Raw genomic sequence first — 20821 nt, 5'->3', positions numbered from 1 at the left:
AGTGGACATTTGGGCTCTTTTCATAATTTGGCTATTATTGATAATGCTGCTATAAACATCAGGGTGCATGCGTCCCTTCCATTTCATATTTTTGAATCCTTTGAGTAACTACCTAGTAGTGCAATTGCTGGATTGTAGAGTAGTTCTATTTTTAACTTTTTGTGGAACCTCCATACTGTTTTCCAGAGTGGCTACACCAGTCTGCATTCCCACCAAAAGTGTAACATTTCACTGCATCCTCTCCAACATCTGTATTTTTCCCGTGTTGTTAATTTTAGCCATTCTGGGAGGTGTGAGGTGATATCTGGTTATAGTTTTGATTCATATTTCCCTGATGATAAATGATGTTGAGCATTGTTTCACATAATCTGTTAGCCATCTGTATGTAGTTTTAGGTCATTTCTTAAGTGAATTTCTTAACTGTCACACAGATTAGGAAATGCATACTTTTCATAGTTCACATTCTGTTCTAGAGTGCATAGTTTATTTATTTTTTAAGTAGTGCCTTTGGCCTGTTGTCTCATTAAATTTGTATTGATAATTAGTGATCTTAATGTCTCAAGAATAAATAGGACCAAATCAATTTCATCTTTGAATATTTGTTTTCCTAATCTGATAAACCTGCCAAGATTATGTTTATAAAGTACCTTGAAATTTTTCCACTAGGAAAAGTTCAGAAGAACAGGCTCCAAAGATATTAACTATCCAGATACAAAAACTTTAAAATTGAAAAGTCATTTATATATTGAACTCCTATCTTTAAATATTATGAACAAACTAGTTTCAATGTAATGTTATTTTTATACTGATATATAGGGTGCTTTGTAGAAAAAAATGAGGAAAATTTAAATATCTCAATATAAGTAGTTATTGTGCTAACTGATAATTATTCATATTAGTCAAGATATTTTATAGCAGCACTTTGAGGTGTGCTTCATTCAATGATATAGTGCCTTTTCCAGTATAAGAAATCCCAACGCTTTACAAATATAAATCTTTTTGGAGGAAATGATAAAATCAAACCAAAATAAATCATATAGGTTGGATATTCCACTGCTTTGTGCCCCTACCAAATTCTGCCATTTATGTCTGGTATCTGTTCTAATTGATCCTAGTCTACTCTGATTGGTTAGTGTCCAGACCATAAAAGTTGTTAAATATTTTGAATATCATTTTTGCACTAATTATTTATGTACTTCTTCCTTCTCCCTGCAATCTTTTTCATGACTACAATGTAGGTATAATCCTACCTATGGAAGGATTATAAAATTCTGTCCTCTGTTCTTGGTTTCTCAAGTTACTTTTATGTTTAAGAATGAGTTATATTTTATCTTTCGTGCTTAAGGCATACAACTTTGAAAATAATACTGACATCATCAAATCTGCTTGTTCTGTACAGTAGCAAAATAATTTTAATATATTTTAAATATGACTTTTCAAAATCTTTTTATTTTGAATTGTTTGTAAGTTAACAGGAAATTACAAAGGAATGTACAGGGAAACTCCAAACACCTCTAACAAAGATCCCCAGTGTTAACATCTTATGTAAGTATAATACTATATCAAAATCAGGAAGTTGCCATTGGTACAATTCACAGAACTTATTCAGATTTCACTAGTTATACAATTTGTGTGTGTGTGTGTGTGTGTGTGTTTTCATGCACTTTTATCACATATGTGGTTACATGTGACTATGGCCATAATCAAGATTCAGAACTCTTCCATCCCACAAGACTCCCTCATGCTATCACTTTATATCCATACCCATTTCCTCCCACTACACAATTCCTAACCCTTAACAGCTACTAATCTGTTCTCCATGTTAGCTTCTTTGTTGTTTCAAAAATGTTATATGGAGCCACTTGGGTGGCTCAGTCAGTTAAGCATCCAACTCTTGGTTTAGGCTCAGGTCATGATCTCATGGTTCATGAGTTCGAGCCCTGCACTGGGCTCTGTGCTGACAGAGCTGAGCATGCTTGAGGTTCTGTCTCACTTCTATCTTTGCCTCTTCCCTGATTGTGTTCTCTCTCTCTCTCTCTCTCTCACTCTCTCCCTCTCAAAATAAATCAATAAACTTTAAAAATGTTATATAACAGGAATCATACAGTGTATAAACTTTTGAGCTTTCCATCTCAATTTAATTACCTTTAAACCCATTTACGTATATGTGTCAATAGTTTGCTACTATTTATTAACCAGTGTTTGTTTAAGCATTTATCTGTTGAGGGACATTTGGGTTGAATCCAGTTCTTAGTTAGTATGAATAAAACTGCTACAAACATTTGTACATCAGTTTTTGCATGAGCTGACGTCTCTTATCTGGAAAAAAATTACAAATCTGAAAAGTGAATTTGAAAAATTTACTGATTGTATTACTTCATGCACCTCTCTTATTACTCAATGTATTAAACAGAAAAAATAAGAAGAAAGATTTGAATAACAGAAATAGTAATCTTGAATCAAAAGCCACATATAAACACTGCACTTAGATGGAAAATACACTTCTCAAGCACACAGAATCCTTTACAAACATTGAGGACATGGTAATCTGTAGAGCAAGTCTCAGCAAATTTCAAAGCTGACATTCCTATATTACCAAAAGATTCAATTATATATCAATACAAAAGATATCTAAAATACTCTCCATGCTTGGAAACATAAAAACACATTTTGCACATGTTTTTTCCCAAATTCATTGAAATATAATTGACATATTAAATTGTGTAAGTTTAAGATATATAGCATGGTCATTTGATATACATATATATTGTGAAATGATTAACACAATACGCTCAGTGAACACATCCAACAACTCATATAATTACCTTGTGTGGGGATGTGGGGGTGAGACCATTTAAGATATACTCTTTTAGCAACTTTTAAGTATAACATATAACACTATTAGCTATAATCACCATGCTATACATTATATCTCCAGAGCTAATTCATCTTATTTTTTAATTCAAATTCAAGTTAGTTAACATATAGTGTAGTCTTAGTTTCAGGAGTAGAACCCAGTGATTCATTTCTTACATGTGACACCCAGTGCTCATCCCCAAAAGTACTTTCCTTAATGCCCATCACCCATTAACTTATCTTCCCACCCACCTCCCCTCCAGCAACCCTCAATTTGTTCTCTGTATTTAAGAACCTCTTATGGTTTGCCTCCCTGTGTCTTATTTTTTCCCTTCTCCTATGTACATCTATTTTGTTTCTTAAATTCCACATATGAGTGAAATCATATGATACTTGTCTTTCTCTGATTTATTTTGCTTAGCATAATATACTCTAGTTCCATCCACATTGTTGCAAATGGCAAGATTTCATTCTTTTTCATTGCCAAGTAGTATTTCAGAGTGTGTGTGTGTGTGCACACGCGCGCGCACACGTGTGCACATCTTCTTTATCTATTCATCAGTCGATGGACATTTGGGCTTTTTTCATAATTTGGTTATTGTTGATAGCACCTCTGTAAACATTGGTGTACATGGTCCCCTTCAAATCAGCAGTTTTGTAAGCGTTGGTTAAATACCTAGTAGTGCAATTGCTGGATCATTGGGTAGTTCTTTTTTTAATTTTTTGAGGAACCTCCATACTGTTTTCCAGAGTGAGCACCAGTTTGCATTTCTACCAATAGTGCAAAAGGGTTCCCCTTTCTCCCCATCCTCGCCAACATCTGTTTCCTGACTTGTTAATTTTAGACATTCTGACAGGTGTGCAGTGGTTTCTCATTGTGGTTTTGATTTGTATTTCCCTGATGATGAGTGATGTTGAGCATCTTTTCATCTCTCTGTTAGCCATCTGGAAGTCTACTTTGGAAAAGTGTCTATTCATGTCTTCTGCCCATTTCTTCACTGGATTAATTATTTTGGGGGCAGTTAAGTTTGGTATATATTTATAGATGTCAGATACTAACCCTTTATTTCACATGTCGTTTGCAAATATCTTCTCCCTTTCCATCGGTTACCTTTAGTTTTGTGGATTGTTTCCTTCACTATGCAGAAGCTTTTTTTTTTTCATCTTGATGAGGTCCCAATAGTTTATTTTTTTATTTTATTTCCCTTGCCTCTGGAGACATATCAAGTAAGAAGTTGCTGGGGACAAGGTCAAAGAGGTTGCTGTCTACTGTCTCCTGTAGGATTTTGATGGTTTCCCGTCTTACTTGAATTTATTTTTGTATATAGTATAAGAAAGTGGTCTAAGTTCATTCTTCTGCATGTTGCTGTCCACTTTTCTCAGCAACATTGCTGAAGATAACATTTTCCTCCATTGTATTCTCTTTCCTGTTTTGTCAAAGACTAGTTGACCATATATTTGTGAGCCCATTTCTGGGTTCTCTATTCTATTCCATTGGTCTTTGTGTCTATTTTTGTGCTAGTAACATACTGCCTTGATAATTACAGCTTTGTAATACAGCTCGAGGTCCAGAATTGTGATGCCTCCAGCTTTGCTTTTCTTTTTCAAGATTGCTTTGGCTATTTGGGGTATTTTCTAGTTTCATACAACTTTTAGGATTGTTTGTTCTAGTTCTGTGCAGAATGCTGGTGTTATTTTGGTAGGGGTTACATTGACTGTGTAGATTGCTTTGGGTAATATTGATATTTTGACAATATTTGTTCTTCCAGTCCATGAGCATGGGATGATTTTCCATTTCTCTGTACCTTCTTCAATTTCTTTCATAAGCTTTCTGTAGTTTTTAGTATACAGATATGTAACCTCTTTGGTTAGATTTATTCCTCATTATCTTATGGGTTTTGGTGCAACTGTAGATCCCATTTACAATTGCTAATTCATCATACAAATGGAAACTTGTTCCTTTTGACCAACATCTACCCATTTCCTCCATTACCTATCCTTCCATTCTACTCTGTTTCTATGAGTTTGGGGGAAGAGAGGGTTTTAGATTTCATATATGAGATCATACAGTATTTGTCTCTCTCTATCTAACTTATGCATAATGCCCTCAAGGTTCATCCATGTTGTCACAAATGGCAGAATGTCCTTATAGCTGGAAAACTATGCCATTGTATACGTACATTACATTTTCTTTATCCCTTCATCCATTGATGGACATATAAATGGACATATTGTCTCCATTTGTTGGCAGTTGTGAATAAAGCTGCAAAGAACATGGGAGTGTGGATACCTCTTTCAGTAGTGATTCATTTTCCTTCAGTTATATATCCAAAAATGGAATTGCAAAATCATATGGTTGTTCTTTTTTAAATTTTTTGAGGAGCCTCCATATGTTTTCCATAGTGGCTGTACCAATTTATGTCCCTAGCAACAGTGCCTAAAGGTTCTCTTTTTTCTACATCTCTGCCAACACTTGATATCCTTCATATTTTTGATAATAAACATTCTAACAGGTATGAGATGATGTATCCTTGTGGCTCTGATCCATGTCTTAATGATTAGTGATGTAAAGTACTTTTTCATGTACCTGTTAGCCATTTGTATGTCATCTTTTGAAAAATGTCTATTCAGATCCTTTTCCAATTTATTAATTGAATTTTTTATCTTCTTTTTTTTACTATTGAGTTATGTGAGTTTCTTATACATTTTGAGTGTTAACTCCTTTTCAAATAAATGGTGTGCGAACATTTTCTGCCATTCTGTAAATTGCCTTTTTTATTTTATTGTTTCTTTTGCTATGTAGAGCTTTTCAGTTTGGTATAGTCCCCTTAGTTTATATTTTATTTTGTTGCATGTGCTTTAGTGTTAAAAAAACATGCCACGATCAATGTGAACTGTTTTTCCTATGTTTTCTTCTAGTAATTTTATGGTTTTAGATCCTACATTTAAGTCTTTAGTTTATTTCAAGTTAATTTTTGTGAGTGGTGTAAGATAGGGTCCTATTTCATTTTTCTTCATATCAGTATCCAATTTTCTCAATACCACTTATTGAAGAAGCTATATGTGCCCCATTAAGTACCCTTAGCTCTCTTATTAAATGTTAATTGACAGTAAGTGTATGGGTGATTTCTGGACTCTGGATTTTATCCCATTTGTCTGTGTCTCTTTTTTATGCCAGAACTACCCTATTTTGATTGCTTTAGTTTTGTAATATACTCTGAAATCAGTAATATGATTTTTGGTTTTCTGTTGTTTATTTGTTTTTCTCTCTGGATTGCTTTTGCTGTTCAAAAGTCATTAGGATTTCATATGAATTTTAGGATTGTTTTTCTATTCTGTGGAAAATGACATTGGACTTTTGATAGCAACTGCATTGAATCTAAAGATAACTTTCGATAGTATGGGCATTTTAACAACCTTAGTTCTTCCAATATATAAACATAGCATATGTTTCCATTTTTATGTGTCTTCTACATTTTTTCCATCAAAGTCTTACATTTTATATATACAGAACTTTTATCTCCTTAAATTTATTTTTTATAATTTCACTTTTTATTCTATTGTAAATAAGATTATTTTCTTTTTCAGATAATTCATTGTTAGTAGAGAAATCCAACTGATTTTTATTTGTTATTTCTGTATCCTGCAACTTTACAGAGTTGTTGATTAATTATAACCATTTTTTGGTGTAATGTTTAGGGATTCCACTATATAAGGTTATATCGTATACAAACAGACAATTTTGCTTTTTTTTCTGATTTGAATGCAATTTATTTTTCTTGCCCAATTTCTCTGGCTACAACTTCTATTACTATGTTAATTGAAGTGGTGGGAGTGGGTATCCTTGTGTTATTCCTGATCTTACAGGAAAATTCTTTCAATCATTTGTTAAGTAGCTGTGGGCTTGTCAATTGTGTTGAGATACATTTCTTCTATGCCCAAATTGTTAAGACATTTTATCATGAAAGAATGTTGAGTTTTTTCAAGTTTTTCAAGTTTTTTGTTCATTTGTTCAACTATCTTTGCATCCCAGTGATAAATCTCACTTGATCAGAATGTATGTTTCTTTGATGTGCTGTTATATTCAATTTGCTTACATTTTGTTGAGAAATTTTATAGCTGTATTTATCAGGGATGTTATTAATTTTCTTTACTTGTAATTTCTTTGTCTGCATTGGTATCAGGATAATGCTGACCTCATAAAATGACTTTGAGAATGTTCCCTCATCTTCAGTTTTTTGGAAGAGTTGTAGAAGTACTGGCATTAATTTTTCTTTAAATGTTCAGTAGAATTCACCAGAGAAGACATCTGGTCCTGGCTTTTCTTTGTTGAAAAGTCTTTTTTTTATGATTACAGTCTTTTAATGACAGTTATAGTATTTTTTTATAATTATTTGTTGAATTATTCCCAGGGCATCTAGAGAGGAGAAGACAGGGAAAAGTGAGAATATACCATCTTCTCTGGGTCCAGGCATCTAAATATTACTTTTGATGCTAAATGATAAAAATACTTTAAATTTTAAGAATATAGTCCCATGCACTTTTTCTTTTCTATTTACTCACACTCTGTGACGGAGGTACAGATTTCTAACTTCCATTTTTTCAGTTAATGATGTACCATCCTAAAGATTTAAAAATAATTTTTTTAGTGTCTTTATTTTATTTTGAGAGACAGAGAGCAAGCGGGGAAGGTCAGAGAGAGAGAGGGAGACACAGAATCTGAAGCAGGCTCCAGACTTCGGCTCTGAGCTATCAGCACAGAGCCCGACGCGGTTCTCAAACCCACCAACTGTGAGATCATGACGTGAGCTGAAGTCGGACACTTAACCGATTGAGCCACCCAGGCGCCCCTCATTCCAAAGATCTTAGGGGCTTTGTCCAACAAGAGTAAATTTAAACATGAAGCTGAATCCAGACCACCTAATTCTAAGATAAATCTCAATGTTATGTCCATCATGCAACATCACAATATGTTTTAGCTTGAGACACTAGGCCTGTAAAAACATGTTAAAGAAAACAGGTTGAAAATATTTTTACTTTACAATTTCATATTTTAAAAAGAAAAGGAAATTTTTTCATATTTTCTTAATATTTTCCCTGGGCTATCAAGTTTATAAATAGACCAATCAGTATAATTTTATGATTGAATAATTTCATTGTCATTTGATTTATGTTCTTAAATTGACTGAATTTAGCTCTCTGAGAGACATTTTTATAGAAGTATTGATTTATATTTTATGTTTCTTAGTTTAAAAAAATGAACAAGCTTCTTTTGCTTTTTATGCCTTCACAATTTCTAAAAATGCTCACTACAGTCCACATAATGTTGGAACAATTTCTCTAAGAGCTAAATATGGGTCTCTGTCAATCATACTGAGAGATACAATTCTGTGTGTCCCTCAGTGGTTAGATCTGTTCATCAATGCAGAAAGCAAAACAGAAAGGTGAAGCACTGATCTGAATACTACAGACAAGTTCTTTCAGAAGTGAGAGAAACCGATTCAGATCATCAACCCAGAGCCAAGCAATGAACGTTAACTATGGATTGCAGTTGGGGGCACGGGGTGGGGGTGGGGAGCAAAAAAGGAGGATTAATTTTAGTCGCTGAGGAGAGATGATCTGATTTCCCTCTCAGTACGTGTAATTTTAAGGTTTCCTAAATACTATGCATTATAAAATGGTACTTTCCAAAGCTGATGACTATTTTTTTTAAAAAAGCATTTTTTTACTAATTAGAATGAAATATGAACACTTAAGATATAATACAATGTATGATTGTGGCCTAACCATGAAGCATCTCAAAGTGCGTGGTGTAAATAATACATGTTCAATGAGGCCACTCAGACAACTATAGTTAAGGGACTATCCATGTTACTTTTAAAAACTCATGCCTTCAAGAAATTATATTTACAAGAGATCAAGATTTTATGTGCTGTTTATGGGAATAATTTGAATTTTAAAAGTTGTAGGAAAAAGGGGGCAAACGCTATTTGATGTTTTGATACCAAAACTATGTAAGGAAACTGGATAGATTTAGAACCATTATTTCCAAGGCACCATTTCAAATCAGCAGTACAAAACCAAAGGGAAATTTTATTGACTGTATTTATTCTTGAGCTTCTTACTAGTAAGTAATAAATCATGGAAGTTATATTACCATCACTTTTTTGACCCATAAAATCATACTTGACAATTTTGTACTGGTATCCCATTATTTGCTTTCATTTTTTTAAATGTTTTTTTTTAATTTATTTATTTCTAGGAGAGAGAGAGAGAGAGACAGCATGAGCAGGGAAGGGTCAGAGAGAGAGGGAGTCACAGACTGAAACAGGCTCCAGGCTCTGAGCCGGCAGTCAGCACAGAGCCCGACACGGGGCTCGACCTCACGAACCGCGAGATCATGACCTAAGCGAAAGTCGGACGCTCAACCGATTAAGCCACCCAGGCGCCCCTGCTTTCATTTTTTTAATGTCTTATCTTTCTTCTTCCACATTATCTTTTCAATTTATTCTCGTATGTGTCCTTTCTCTTTGCCTCATATTTGTTTGCTTAACCCTGATCTTTTCTTTGAAGTTGTTTTAGTCACTCCTCCTTTGAGGCAACCATAAAAGGGGTCTTTTCCTTTGATTCTGGTACTCAATTTTTATATATCATAAGTCATTTTTTCTCTTTTTAGTATTGGTTATCTACTTGCAAACAAAGAAGGTTGATCCACTTGTCCCATCTGACAAATATTTGTTAGAAATCCACTCTGCTTGTAGAATTGAGCTATGCCCTAAGAAAAATTTACATAAATGCAACCTGTTTTTCAAAGAGCAATATAATTGACAAGATAATATACTAATCTCTCTGAAATAATGAGGCAAGTTAAATAATGGTGTGAAGAATCATCCATCACACAAGAGGAAAATAAAGAACAACTGACCATGAACAAGAATGTTCAAGGAAGGCTAGTTTTGAAACACATAGAATTTGAACAGAATTTTATTTTATTTATTTCATTTCATTTTATGAGATTTTGTTTTTAAATAATCACTACACTCAATATTGGGCTCTAACTTACAAGCCGAAGATTAAGAGTCACATGCTACACCAGGTATCCCAAGAATTTCAGAGATGATTTGGACTTACAGTCTTTCTTCAATGCTCGGCTTCTGCTGTATTATTTCATTGGATGACCATCCCTTTCCTGTTTACTCCTCCCTGGGTGTTGCTCCCTTTCTCATCTATATGCTGATGACTCAACTTTTCCTTTCAATCCTGATCACTTCTGCCTGCTATTATTGATATGTACAAATGCTCTGTTTCTCTTTATTCCATTAGTTTTTGTTTCTATTATGTTATGTTGCTTAGGTAACTTCTAATAGCTTCCTCCTCCACTCCTATTCCAGCCACCTGTGTGTCTTCTATGTTATCTTTTCTTTCAAGTCCTTCTTTTAAGGATATAAAACTTGTCCTTTCCATTACTAAACTGTTACTCTTACATGTGTTCTTTCAATCTTTATATTTTCATGTATGAACTCCTTCATGCAAGAAAATATTTCTTATACTTTTTGAAATGTATTTGTAAAATTACTTCTTTCCAAATGGACATCTCCTTTCACTATTCAGAATACTGTACTATCCAGCCATTCTCTCATTCCTTGCTTTTCATAGTCAGCGTAAATCCAGGGTTTGTCTTTATATTCAAGATTCTGCACTCCATTTGATTTCATTTTCTTGGGAACACTGCCAGCTGTTGTTACTGTTTTCTCTGGTCCATTCTGATTACTAATGTTTTATTTTTTAAAAATTCAGATTTAAACATTCTTGGATTGCCTTAAAACTGCAGTTCAGAAAGGCCTAAGTACCAACTTGGCATACTGAAAGCACATGGACCTGACCCCCAAGTACTGAGGGACCACCTGATAAAATTATGACTCAAGAAAGGGATAGATGAGCATATAATTTGAAATACCATGAGCATTTTGGACTTCATACTACGTTTTATTTTAAAACAACAAAACATTCAGCTTCCAAAAGTTTAAGTGATTTTTAAACAAGAATACCAAGGTTTTCTCCCTTGAAGTGAGTTCCATTGGTCTTTGTGAACATATTAAGTTTAATAAATTTTACATACAATATATTTTCATAAAAAATCTGTTACATTCCTGTTTTCCCCTTTAAGTGGAGAAATTACCATTAGCTTCTATGGATAGGAGATTATATGTCTTCATTATTATCTGTATGGATTGACATTCCCCTCATTTTATTTGTCCAGTTTGTTTAGATTTCACCAAGAACATGATTTTGTTTAAAATTCTGGCCTCATAGAAATGGAAGCTTGGTTGAGGCTTATTCAAAATTTATACATCTCAGTCTGAATTTTGAATATGTGTTTCTTCTTATTTTGTGTAACAATTGGGGCTTGGCAACCCTCAATACCTGTTTTATTTAATTTAATTTAATTAGAATCCTAGTGCCTGAAGCTGTGTCCTGTTAGCTCTTTTTTCCAGCATAATTTTAAAATTACCTTTCCCAGAAGTCTGCAACTCAACTTTGTAAGTTTTCTTGAGAGTGTAACTGAAAGATAGTTCCATTTCCTAAACAGATGTACTATCATACAGATTTTTTATCATCTTCACACAGCTCAGAACTCACAACTCACCATATGCCTGATATAAAAACAATGGGTGCCTTTACAAAATTTGTCTGGAGAAAAACTCAATTTGCAGGTAAATAAATGGATACATATAATAGTTTAATCTATTCTCAAATAGGATAGAATTCCTATTGGTTTATTCTCACAGCAATACAAGTATATGGGGTGGTATGTAAGAAAAACTTTGTAAACTGTAAAGCACTAAAGCATGCATGTTGATATTGCTATAGTGGTAGTTTGTGGTGTATAAATTAGTCTATGTTAGAGGCTGTTCCCTGGTGATGGGAGGGGCTCAGATGGTGATGAAAAACCAAAGCACTGAGTCTGAGCAGTTTACAGCTCTTTCATGGTCACTTAGCATTTTATATGTATCTGATCAAAGAACTCATTTAACATCCTTCTTCACTCTCTTCTTCCCTCTCTTCTCTCCTCACTTCTGGGCCCTTTCATTTAAGGGTTTCTACTAGAACTTTCTTCTTACAAGTTTACTCAGAGTGATGGAAATTGAGGAGGTACCGTGTTTAGATCCCCCAAAAGGAAACCATGGTATCCATATATGATTGCATTAGAAATAAATATAGTGTGTGTATCTATGTGTCTGTGTCTGCATGCCTTGTATATCATTGGGCACAGTGAAAACTATGGCATAATAAATACATCCAGGTTAATTAGAAAGGATTTCTTTTACCAAATGGACTTTTGTGCTAGTATGTATGTATGTATGTATGTATGTATAGAGAGAGCAAGCAGGGGAGGGGCAGAGAGAGAGAGAAAGAATCTCTCTCAACATGGAACTCAATCTCATGACCATGAGGTCACGACCTGAGTTGAAATCAAGAGTTGAACTGAGCCACCCAGTCATCCCTTTTGCCAAGTTTTTAGAAAAACTGAAGACATGTCTCTGCCATGAGAGAGCAGAGATAAACAAAACATGTTATATATGTGGACTGACTTGAGGGTGATTTTGTGTAGGAGAGAACAATTAGTTTTCCTGACTAAAGCTGAGATTGAAGCAGGTATAGTCATATGTAAGTATAAAAGTACATGAGCATATTGAAGTAAAAGGTAGAAACATAAAATTGTAGGATATTGGGGACAAGAACTTATATGCCATAAAAAGAAATTGACAGATAAATTTCATTATTCTAGATACAATAGTCTTAAGCCAAGGAAAATGTAGTCCTGACTCAACCAAGAACCTTACAGTTTAGTTGAGGAATAGCTAAATAATGGCACCAGATGGTAGCAATCCAAAAACACTTAAGTGAGTTCCTGTTACAGACTCTGTGATGTGATCTTCTACCTCAGCTGCTTTTGTGTGTATTTGTTGTTTACTAAACCTATTATTTTCTAAAGTGCTTATGCAGATGTCAAATTTTATCCTAATCAGCATTCCATGATATATTAAAAATTAATATTCACATTAAGAGGGCAAGGCCTATAGAGAACAATGATTTGCCCAAACCTATTGCTGATTGACCTGCAATTAGAGTCCTTCCCCTATGATTATTCAGGTAGTGACCTTTTCTCATATTATACCACCCGTAAGCATGGGGCAAAGCCCAGAGATAAACAACTATCAAGAATCTGAGATTTATGATGCTCATCACTTCTCCTAGAACATGCCAAACATCAGTACCATCATAGCTTTCGTAAATAGAAACTGAGAACAAGAACAACAGCGTATGTTTAGGATGATGCTACTTAGCATTATTATACAACTTGAGAATTCATGTTTAGAAGAATGCTTGAGTACTCTCCCAACATTCCATTGGGTTTATAACATCCCATTAAGTGAAATGGTATTGCAGTTACCGTTTGCTACCACTATTCAGCACATATAGTATCTGCCATTCTTAGAAATACAGTATTTCATCAAGAATGGTAAAAGCTGTCTTAAAATTTTTTTACATCCTTAGCATGCTTCAAGGGCAATATGCAATCCTTCAAAGAAAAGTATTCTTTTTATTTAAAAAAAAAAGTGTTGACTCCTTTAATGCCACAAGGCAGATGTAGTAAATATTATTGGCTGCTCCTTGATTTCCAACGTCCTTATTGTCTATTGTGGTCTTGTCTTGAAGGTTGTTGCCTTTTAATAAATAAAACATTAAAAAATTTTTTAAAAAATTGGGGGGGGAGGGCGCCTGGGTGGTTTAATCGGTTAAGCGTCCGACTTTCGCTTAGGTCATGATCTCTCGGTTGGTGGGTTCGAGCCCCGCTTCGGGCTCTGTGCTGACTGACAGCTCAGAGCCTGGAGCCTGTTTCAGTCTGTGACTCCCTCTCTCTCTGACCCTCCCCTGCTCACGCTGTCTCTCTCTCTCTCCTAGAAATAAATAAAACATTAAAAAAAATTAAAAAAAAGAAAGTTGTTGCCTTTTATTCAAAAGGTGTTTTAAATGCTGTCCAAGAATATAAAACCAGAAACAAATCTAGCAAACAAATAACTATTCATTTTTTTAACTAAATGTGAAGTAGCAGTTTTAAGATGTGAATGTAGACTGGTGAACTACATTTTACCATGAAAGAAAATTTGTTATTGCAGCAAAATTGGTGATAAAACATTTCAAAGGGTAAAACGAGGATCATTTTGAACTTAGCTACTGTCATAATTTAATACTATCCAGATACGTCTTAGCCATGTGACTAGAATAGTCAGTAATAATGTGGGCTCTCTCTGAGCCATACTGATTGGGTTCAGATCCTAGTTCTGCCATTTACTGGCTGCACGAATCTTGGCAAGTTACTGAGCCTCTGGGTACCTAAGTTTCCACACCTAAAAATAGAGATGAAATTAACCTTTTTCATTATAATGATAATTGAATGGATTAATATATTTATTTAAAGTGCTTAGAAAATGCCTGGCACAATGAGAAAGAATGAAATCTGGCCATGTGCAGCAACATGGATGGAACTTGAGAGTGTTATGCTGAGTGAAATAAGTCAGGCAGAGAAGGACAGATACCATATGTTTGCACGTATAGGAGGATTAGGAGGAACTTAATGCAGGACCATGGGGGAGGAGAAGGGGAAAAATAGTTGGGGAGAGGAGGAGAGGTAAACCATGAGAGACTCTTGAATGCCCAGAACAAACTGAGGGCTGATGGGAGTGGGAGGGAGGGGAAGGGGGGTGATGGGCATGGAGGAGGGCACTTGTGGGGATGAGCACTGGGTGTTATATGGAAACCAACTTGACAATAAACCATTTAAAAAATAAAAAATAAAAACAAACCTAGAGATTATAAAAAAAGAAAATATCTGGCATATAATAAATACTGAAAACATAATTCATGATGATGGTGATGATGATGAAGCCAGATATATGATTTTATTTTTAACAGCCTTTCCTCAGACTCCAATATGGAAGAAAATAAATAGAAATAATTTTTAGTATGTTTAATCATAAATAAAACCCATAAAGGTGGTCATGACACATTTCTGTTATCTACTTCACCATGGCTTTTATGTTATTATATTTAGTGTTAGTAGCTACCAAGTATTGAGTGAAGAGTGTGTGCTAAATGTTACATGTTTTGTCTCATTTAATAACCCAGTTGGACACACAATATTTTCCACATTTTACAGAGAAAAAAACTTATGGTCAGTTCATTCTTCTGGTAAACTTAGAAAATAAAACCTAAGCAAATGTAGCTCCATTTATATCAGGCTTTTTTTTTTTTTTAATTCCCCACTCCATTTTAATTGTTTTGGTAGTAGCACTGAATTAGCACATTATACTCACTTTTATAAAAGAGCAACAGATGGCATCATCCTAAATGTGGTCTTCTTAATGAAATAAAGTTGATAAACATAATTCACCTTTTTGTTGTTGTTGTTAACTCACTTCTGATGCAATATAATCAGTACTCTAGCTCACTTCGGGCATGAAATGATTAAAAAGCAAAATAAATTGTCCATTCTTAGCCAAGTACAAGATAGTGTTGCCTTGTGGAACAGTTTGGGACAGCCACTACAATTTACTGCTACAGAACACAGAGAACCTTACTAACTTGTTAGTGTACAAAGGATTATTTAATGAATGATAGAGCCTTTACAAAGAAACACTTGGTTGTTTAATATTTCCGAGAATTGTTTCATTTTTCCTTTTCTTTTGGTCATACTTTAGAGACATACCTCAAAAACATGTTAACATATATCTCGTGCCAATTTTATGTATCATGAGCTTGGCAGTAAAGCTGGCTTTATTGCAAAGCATCTTATCTCAGAGAAGTAACAACTTGTTGTCTTAGTTATACCAGTCCCTACCTAGCGGACTTATTGTGTTTAAGCAGGAGATTGAGATTTTCTTTCTATTTAGAAGTTTATTCTTATAAACAGGAACAAACTATTATTTCTCTGTTTCCCTCTATATTCTGTGGAAGCAGTAATTTTAGTGGCTGATTCAGACTGCTCCGCAGTTCCATGTATATTTTATGACATCCTAAAATCAGAGGATTTTTTGTTTTTTGATCGTCACATGCCCAAAGTAACCTAGAGCTCTGATTATGTTGCATGCCAAGTGAATTATGAAAAGAAAAGGTGAATTATACTTACCAAATTTACTCTATTAAGAAAAAGAAAACAATAGTCTTTTAAATACCTTTCTGTAGTTAGTCATTCATAATCCATACCCCTAAATAAAGGAGAAATGATGCATTAATGCATTATTAATATGTTCTACCCAAGTTGTCATTATTAATTCTGTCCCATTTACCTGTTAACTTTATTTTTTTAAGTTAAGCAGTGCTTAATTAAACATAGTTTCTATTTTTTAATAAATGTTCAAGATGTAAATGACAAATTCCACAGTGGTTGGGTAAAAACATAAAAAATATATAATTTTTTAAAAGAGAATACCAATCTCTTTTTAATTTCAGTTCCCTTTGGATCAAAAATGATTTTTCCACCTGCATTATGTCAAGCACAGAGCTAAAGGATTGGGCTAGAAAGATGAAAAAAAATGATCCTCAAGGTAGCTTTACATCTTGATAATGAGACAGACATATGTTTGGAGCTTGTCAATGCAAAATGGTGGAGGCTGATGTCCACAAGAGCTTAGGGAACACAGAGGAGGAAGACTGAATGCATCAAGAGCATTTTGTATCTTCTGTATCACTTTTATTGACTGCTCCTTGGTTTAAAAGTACCATGGTAGGTGAGAGGTAGAAGACACTGTATGCCCAAAAAATCACTAAGAAAGGGATTATAGGAAGGATGTGAGGGAAAAGTGAAATCAGGAATATTTTAGAGCAATCCATTATCATGAGGCAAATTGGAGAACTGGGAATCCTATCTCAAAGGTAAAGGCAATATAAAGCAGTTTTTCCCAGGTAGGAGCCAAATAGCCTCTAGACTAGCACTATTATTGGAAATAGAAACTCTATGAAAAAGTAATTGGGAAAAACAAAGTCAAGTGTTTTTTGAACTGAAGTGTTTAAATTAGGAAGGTATGAGAGCTTTTGCATGTTTCATGATCAGGCTGTCTTTTCTTGGGCTGATTCCAAAAAGAGAAAAGAAAAGCAATGCCATCCCATTAGGATGGTCTTAGAATAGTTTTTCAGTTAGGCAAGTATGTGTACATTTAGGTAGCAAGAGTTCTTCTTGATTAAAAAACAAGACACAAAGTGGAGGTTACTTCCAATACCACAAGGCCCGGGACCTTGTATCATTTGTGAGAGCATTCTACTATCTTGAGTTTAAGAAGGTGTTTGCACAGAATAAGTAATAAAAATAATGGCATGCAATGCTTTGTTTTCCAGTTGGTCTTTGTCTCTGATTCTATTTCTAGACCAGTTCCCAAACATTGATTACTTTAGTCTATGCAGGTCTTAATTTAGTTTTATATAGATAATGTGCCTAATTTTTAGAGTGTATACATATTTGTGTAAGACAATAAATGTGTATATATCATGAATAGTGTTTAAACTTGTCCCCTGAGAACCTGCAGTTCTCCGGAGAATTGAAAATTACTGCTAACTTGTTTACTGCTCTATTGTTTATTTAAACTTGACTGATTCAAATCAGTAAGTTTGTTAGGGAAGAAGTAGTAGTGAGTCAACAGTGCTTTAAATCTGAACATAGTACCTGAAATTCTTCTCATGTAGCTTTTGACCATTATCCCGCCCACTCCCGAGTGATTGTGCTATTGTTAACCTTCTGACTTGGCTTCACTGTGTCCCCTCTGCCTGACTCCTACCTCCATCAGATTTATTAGCTACAAGCAGAAATTCTCTCTCCATCAAGGTTGTCACTGAGAGAAATAGCCAAGTTGTCAGAGGCATCGTTTGCTTTAACCTCCTCGTTGGAGTCTGGCGATCAGTAGCTGTATATTTCCATGGATATTTTTTTCTGTGAAAAACTATAGCTTTATAATATTAAAAAACTCAACTTAGAGAAAGTTATTATTTGGGATCTACTTGGAAAGTAATTGTTTTCATTCTAATGGCAGAGTGATATCATTGAAATGACTTTTTGGTGGCTGAAACACATATTCTTTGTTACATAATTTTGTAAAATGCAGATACCTACACAAAAAGCAAAATGAGAAGTGTAGCCAGCAGACTTTATATACATATATAATGTGCATACATATGTACAAGTCATACTTTGATGTACACACATAGAATAATTTAATTTATCACAGTCCTACCACTCCCTGATCTCCCACATCCAACCCATTTCTCACATTTATATTACCTGTGTGAATCAGTAGTCACTGGAGTTTGTGTCCTCTGAAAAAGGGAAGTGATGGAGAAATGATCTAGTATTTGTCTACTGTGTATCAGGTTCTGTAGTAGGGACCTTTCATATATTATCTTATTTAAATCTCATAAAATTCAGTGAGGCAGGAATTATAATAACCATTTTACAAATAAGATAATGAGTCTCTGACAGTATAATAAACTGGCCCCAAATCACCCTAAGTACAAGCTCTGGGAATCAAACCAAGATCCTTTTGGTTTTGTTTTACATTTTTAGTTTAATTGTGTGAATAGGCAATATAGTACATGGTCCAAAGTAGGTAGAACAGTGAGAAGTTTTCTCCCCACTTCTGCCCTTTTGCTACCCAGCTCCCTTACCCAAAAGTTGCCAAATTTGTTGGTGTGTTTCATATTCTTCTAGAGATATATTTCTTTCATAAACAAACAAAATAAAAATATTCAACATCAACTTATATAGAGCTTTCTTGATTTTTATTTTGTTTTTAAATAAAACAATGTGGAGGTGCTAGGTTGCTCTCTTGGTTAGTTGTCTGACTCTTGATTTCCACTCAGGTCATGATCTCACAGTTTGTAGATTTGAGCCCCGCATCAGGCTCTGTGCTGACAGAGCTGGGGCTGCTTGGGATTGTGTCCCTCCCACCCTCTCTGCCCCTCCTCTGCACACATGCACACTCTTTCTTTCCAAAAACAAATAAACATTTTAATTAATTAGTTAATTGCTTTTTTAAAAAATGTAAGGATACATAGGTATATCAAATCATCACATATATACAATTTTTATTTGTCAGTTATACCTCAATAAAACTGGGGAAAGTGTTTTATATGCAAATAACTTAAAAATAATTTTGGCCATTATCCCGCCCACTCCCGAGTGATTGTGCTATTGTTAACCTTCTGACTTCTAGCATTTTAAAATAAAGTGTTCATTGTAAGATTATAGCATCCTTGATCTACTGCTGTGTCTGAGTTCTGTTATTAGAATTTTTACTATAGTGAATAACCTAGTATATAAATCATTTCATATATATATGAGAATTCAATTCTATTGTTTTTACAAATAGTGTATTGTCAAGTCGGTTTCCAGATAACACCCAGTGCTCATCCCCACAAGTGCCCTCCTCCATGCCCACCCCCCCCACACCCATCAGTCCTCAGTTTGTTCTCAGCATTCAAGAGTCTCTCATGGTTTGCCTCCCTCCCTCTCCCCAACTATTTCCCCCCTTCTTCTCCCCTCTATTTTTTTTAATGTCAATCTAGTTGTCTCAGTATTATCTGTTGAGAAATCCTTCCTTTCCCTTCTTAAATGAGATATTGCCTGTAAGCTTATACTCAACTCAAATCCAAGTCTTCGTGACTTTATGTTTTATCTAGTGCACCTCCCTGCCAATAACAATAACCTATAAACATATTGTTGGAGTTTTCTAGATATCTGTTAATTTCAGTTCTAACTTACATTTTTCAGGTCCCACCAGCTTAACTCCCAGTACTACAGATAATATTTTGTTTTAATTAAACTCTCTTTTGCTTGCCAAGTTGTCTGAAGCATATCAATTAGCCAATTACTTCTGATCAGTGAAGTGTCTCTTTGGCTATGTTTCCACCAAAACACAACCATGCTCACAAAGACCATCTCTTAGGATTAGAGGCTGAGGCATAGTTGTGTGTCCTAAGGGGCCAGTTCCTTGAGGGTTATTGTGAGAATTAAGTGAGTTAATATAAAATTCAAGAATGTCAGCTACAATGGAGAAAGCATTCCAAACACGTAACAGAGGAAGCGGCTTATCCCAGTGGTAACATGTACGAATCCTGGAGCCAGGAGCCTGGGTTTTTATCTCATCACTGTCACCTATTCATTGTGTACTTTTGGCAGATTTCTTCTTTGTGTCTCAATTTCCTCATCTGTAATAACAGATTATAATAATAACAGAGCCTACTCCCAATAATGCCACTTGCTTATGCTGTCCCTTTGTGTGAATTTAGAAAAAGATAGTTGCCCATTAACTTTGCAACTGAAAGGTCTTTGTGTAAAGAAATGGAGCCCCTTCATTCCCGTGCCAGGGCAAGGAAAAGATGTACTGAGTGACAGTGGGATTTTAGCCCCCGTACTCACTCTCTGCCATGTGCCTTAATGCAGTCCAATAGCACAAACCTACACCATGATCATCTGTACACTATAGGATCATTGTGTGTAATAAAGGAGTTAAAACTTGTAAAACACTGAAAACCATGCTCAGCACATAATATGCCCTCAGTAAGTACTGGCTGCTCTCCCATCTAGTCCTTCTTACAGGTTTTTTTCCAGGCGGGCATCCCCAGTACCACTAGTACAGCACCGTCTTATGTTAAATAAGATGTTTTAAATAAGATGTTAAATAAGAGGTTTTTTAAATATGTCTTTTTTATAGTCACCCCATTTTAATTATTTGCAAACACTATTTCTATCCGATGTAATCCAAATAATTAAATTATCTAAGTGCGTGTATGCAAATGGGTGCTCCCACACACACACACCTTTTTTTTTTTCCTTTGGGGGCAAGTTTGAACTGACCTAATAACTGATCTTAAAACATCTGCTGAATTCCCAGTTTGTGTGCACCCCTGGGCA

At 34.7% G+C, this 20821-nt stretch overlaps 1 protein-coding gene across 1 annotated transcript in view; it reads left to right on the top strand.

The window, feature by feature from the left end:
* MAGI2 (membrane associated guanylate kinase, WW and PDZ domain containing 2) overlaps positions 1 to 20821 on the top strand; it is a 1134938-nt gene that overhangs the window by 667286 nt on the left and 446831 nt on the right. The window lies entirely within an intron of this gene.

Source organism: Hyaena hyaena, unplaced genomic scaffold, assembly GCF_003009895.1.
Source record: "Hyaena hyaena isolate Hyena2069 unplaced genomic scaffold, ASM300989v1 scaffold_152, whole genome shotgun sequence".
NCBI lineage: Eukaryota > Metazoa > Chordata > Mammalia > Carnivora > Hyaenidae > Hyaena > Hyaena hyaena.
The sequence above is the reverse complement of the archived record's forward strand: the minus strand, read 5'-3'. Positions and strand labels throughout refer to the sequence as shown.